Below are 5,122 nucleotides of genomic sequence, written 5' to 3'. Positions count from 1 at the left end.
CACACATTCTCATAACAACTTCATGAGTTAGCTATTATTTGTCCCATTTTAATGATGAGAAGTTGCAAGCATAGGTTATACCTAGTAGGCAGCAGAATTGGGAGATCTTCTGCTAAGCCATTATCTTGATGAGTTGAGAATTTTAAGAAGGGCTGCTGTATTTCAGGCAATTTAACTTAAGAACAGAGAATCAATACAAATCCAAAGGTATACTCTCATATTTTCCAAGTGACAGAAGAAGTAAGTTTTTTAATGGACTTTAGCAGTTATATATTCTTTTCCGTACAGATTCTTCATTTCAAATGACTAAATTAACATTCATGGAAATTGTATTATTCTTGCTGTTTAAAGGAATGTTTTGATTTGGTGGAAATGTTTTAGAAAACTATCCCTAGAGATTACCCACAGGAGTTATCGGTAAAAAATGTAAATAACATGTATCTCCTGATGAACAAATCTCTTCCAAACAGGGGATTTAACTTACTACCCAACATCTCTGCTTAGATCCCTAACTGGCACAACAACCTTAGTTTTTCCAAAATGAAACTTTCATTTCCCTCCAAAGCTGGTCTTCTCCCTTTCTTTTTCAAACATGAGATGCCACCACTCATGCGCTCAATTGAGAAACTTGCAGTTATCCTTAATCCCTCTCCTGCCCTCATGTTCCCAAGTCCAGTCAGCATGTCATGTAGGTCCTAACCTTAGAATTATTTCAAAACCATCCATTTTCCTCCATCTCATTCTAGGACAGTGCCATTCTTCTCATGAACTATGCAAGAGTCACCTACCTGGTTCTCCTTGCATTCCTTCTGGCCCTCATCCAGTCCATTTACGCCACAATGGCCAAGGGGATCTTCTAAAAATGCAAATCGGGGCACCAGGTGGCTTAGTTCCTTAAGTGTCTGCCTGTGGCTCAGGTCATGATCCCAGGATCCTGGAACTGAGCCCTACATTGGGCTCCCTGCTCAGTAGGGTGTCTGTCTCACCCTCTCCATCCGCCTCTCTCCCAGTTCATGTTCTATCTTACTCCCTCAAATAAATAAATAAAAATCTTAAAAAAAAAATGCAAATCAAAGCTTCTGGTTCAAAACAGAGGGTTGAAGATGTACTGTTACCCTTTTACCTTTCTAAGGCCACTCTGAAATAAAAAATCAGGAGAAAAAATGATTTGCCTTCATAAAAATAAAGAGAATTAGGGTAAAGTTATCAGTAAAAGGTTGTTCCAACACGTATCTGTAGTAAGTACAGGAATAATGCCTGGTGTGGCAGATTAGAAGAGAAAGCTGGCATCAGCAGAACTCCACATGGACTATAAACTCAGAAACACTTACTCTAATGGCAGCAGGGCCATGGCCATAAAGACAGTTCTGAATATCTGAACACAGAAATTAACTCCCCCACTCTCTGCTCTACCTCTCTGTCAAGAAAATGGGTTTCATCTGCCATGGCGTACACGGAATGAGAATAAAGTTTATTTCTATCTAAAACATTTTGAATAAAATATAAAATATTGGTCCACCACTGAGGATGTGGCCCTTGTATTCTGGCATGCATGGGTCTCTCCATGTGAGAGTAGGACCCCTAACTGTGAAGCTTAAAATAAAGCCTGTTAATGAACAATCTCCACTCCCAAACACTAAGTCAGTTTTTCTATCACTTAATTCTTCTAAGATTTTATTTATTTGAGAGAGAGAACACAAGTGGGGGGTAAGGGAAGAGGGAGAGGCCGAAGCATAACCCTTGCTGAGCAGGAAGCCCACTGTGGGGCTGGATCCTGGGTCCTGGGATCATGACCTGAGCTGAAGGCAGATGAACTGACTAAGCCACCAGGTACCCCTGACATCCCTAATAGTATTTAGAGATGTGTTTAATAAAATTTTACAGGTACATTAATAATTTAAAACACATGTATTATAAATAAAGAATGTCTATTCTTAAACATGAATGAGAAGTTCAGGATCACTCAACAATTGAGAAAAACTTCCAACATGAAAGAGAAATATCAAGAAGGAAATCAGTATCAAAGATAATCCTAAAGGAAGCAGATAATTCAGAAACTGAAGAAAAAAAAATAATTAGATCTAATAAATTCTTAAAGAGATAAAAACTAGTATCATCTATTAAATTAAAGCAATATGCAGAGAGAAAGGAATAAAAAAGAATAAGTTTTTTAAACTTAAAAATATTATTAGAAGAACTAACAAAGAGAAAGAACAGAGGATAAAAAAATTAATGATATCTCACCAAAGAGAACAAGAGGAAGTGATGGAAAATTTGAGACTAGAGGTCTGCCACTTGATTAATAAAAATTTCTAGAGAGAATAAATACAACAGAAGGAAAGAAACTATTAAGTAGATGAGAGAGGTAAAGGCTCAAAAGTTAAAGGATATCAATCTTCAATTAATAGGGTCCTCTGGTTCTCCAGGTTAGTAAACTAAAAAAGGAAATATCTTGTCATCATTATGAAATATCAAAACACCTCTGATTAAAAAAAAAAAATGGTTCTAACTGTCTAGACAGAGAGAATAAAAGCAAAAAACAAAAGCTCCTGGGGCACCTGGGTGGCTCAGTGGGTTAAGGTTCTGACTTTGGCTTAGGTCATGATCTCAGGGTACTGGGATGGAGCCCTGCATTGGCTCTCTGCTCAACAGAGAGCCTGCTTCCCCCTCTCTCTCTGCCTGCCTCTCTGCCTATGTGTGATCTCTCTCTCTCTGTGTCAAATAAATAAATAAAATATTTAAAATACAAAACATAACAAACAAAAAAAGCCCCCCAAAAAACAAACAAACAACAACAACAACAACAACAACAAAAAACCCAGGTCATCTATAATGGAGGAAGAGCCATGGTGGACTCAGACTTCTCCTCCGCAATGTTGCACACCAGAGGATGAGGGACACCGTTCAATGTGCTGAGGGAATTTCAAGTCCAGCCAAACTACTAATCAAGTATGAAAATGAAAAAAAAAAAAAAAAGCAATTGTCAGAACATTACTGCCAAAGCATTTTTTCTCTCCATAGGAAGTTCCTTGAAAGTGTAAATGAAGAGAGAAGAGAATAGAATAGTAATTCTAACCCAGGAGAGTAATGACGAAAATCTCCAGATGCTCGCTGCTCAAGCTTAGAGAACAATCATTTGTGGGTTGAGCAGGAGGAGCTCAGGAAGGATGGAATGAGAACAAAGGGATACTTTGAAGGTTTGATACAATCCTAAAGATAGAGGTCAAAATACTTTAGGAACACAACAAAGGTACACAGTGCAAGGGGTAGGGAGGATTAGAAACAAGATGAGTGTAAATGGTTAGGTAAGGAAATGTGATTTCAGCACATTACTTGGCCCTTCAGTGAATACATATATGGCTACAACAATTTCAGAATCTGATGATCAATTTCAGAATCAATCTATGGACAAGATATAGAAGGCACATTATATTTACAGAACAGAACATAAATATGATTAGCATGACATTTTAAATGTAAATTTAGAGAAGACAGAACCTGGGATGTGGAAGTAGGCTATAACAGAATGTAGAAGAGAAGGAAAGGGGTGTTAACATTCTTATCTTATAAAATGAGGAGTCGAGAAAATTTCTATTTTTGATAGAACAAAAAAGTAAATATAGTATTGAAAAGTAAAAGTTACCTATTAGAACCCATTAGAAGAACTACCTATTAGAAGAACTTAAAAGACTGGTTAACTATTTTAGAAATTGGGATGGCACTGGGGATAGTGTAAGTATCATTTATTAAACCAAGAGTTTAAAAGATGAAGTCTGAATTTAATAACTCAGAACACAATGTTATAAGCATATTACTTAAACATAGAGAAGTAACCATCATGAGAGCTAAAAACAAACCAAAAAAAGAGATAAAAAGTGTTGCCTTTGAAAAACAGTATTAGGGTTAAGAAGAATAAGTCAGAGGATTATAGCTTTTCAAAGGAAATGCTTCTATATTTGGGATATATCCAAATATAAGAGATAAATCCAGTAACCTGAGGCAGAAAAGGTGATTTAATTCATTAATTCCAGCCATACCAGAAATGTGTGCCACAAATGAAATGAAACATGGATATGCTTCATAGGTAATAAACAAACACTAGATGGACTGCCCACTGGGAATAGAAACTGAAACAGGTAGAAGCAAGAATCTCTAGCTAGCTGTACTTTAGAACAAGCATGAACAAGTTATGTATAAAAACAAAGGTTTATGGGGGGATGGAGTAACTGGGTCATGGACACTGGGGAATGTATGTGTTGTAATGTGCACTTGTATTATAGAAGACTGATGAATCACAGACCTATACCCCTGAAACAAATAATACATTATATGTTAGTGAATGAATGAATGAAAAGGAAGGAAAGAAGGAAAGAAGAAAAGAAAAGAAAGAAGAGGAAGTGAAGAGGAAAGGTAAGGTAAGTTAAGGTAAAGAAAGGAAAGTTACGCTCCATCAAATCATACAGGACGCAGCCCTGGTGAAGAACCTAGAAGAGTTGGTGGAAATGACAAAGACAGCAATGATGGCTTGATGGTGTAAAGGGAAAGGGATGCCCTTAGATTCAGATCACAGTTTTAATCTTATCTCCCCCTCTTACTGGCTCTGTGACCTTGGACAAACTACTTAACCTAATCTCCTTGAGCTTCAGTTTTTTCATCTCTAAAACAATGATGACAATGCTTATTTCACAGAGGGTTATGAAGATTAATGAGGTAAACAACACAGAGAACCCAATATAACTCCTACAGATGGGGAGTTATGAATGTGCCTATTCCTTTCTTTTTGCCCCTTTTCCATGAACGATTGCTAGGTTATTGTTAAACAATAAACTCATGAAAATGTGTTCTGCAAACTAAATAGATCCCAGTATGTACCAAGGTGAATACAAAAGACCTATTCCCAGATAACACCAAACAGGTTAAAAGGGGGAATCGTAAATCAGTTCAACATGGTCTGAAGTCGAAGGAGGGAACTTAAAACCAGATAGAGATCAGAGACCAGATCTGATCCCTGTAGGATCAGAGTCCTACAGGGGTAGGACAACTGCTAAAAAGAAAGAAAAAATATCCTGAGGCCCCACACCTGGGAATAATACCAGGAACAACAGATTTTAGGAGGAAATTG

Source organism: Mustela lutreola, chromosome 15 (genome assembly GCF_030435805.1).
Source record: "Mustela lutreola isolate mMusLut2 chromosome 15, mMusLut2.pri, whole genome shotgun sequence".
Classification (NCBI taxonomy): domain Eukaryota; kingdom Metazoa; phylum Chordata; class Mammalia; order Carnivora; family Mustelidae; genus Mustela; species Mustela lutreola.
This window is presented reverse-complemented; position numbering follows the sequence as displayed.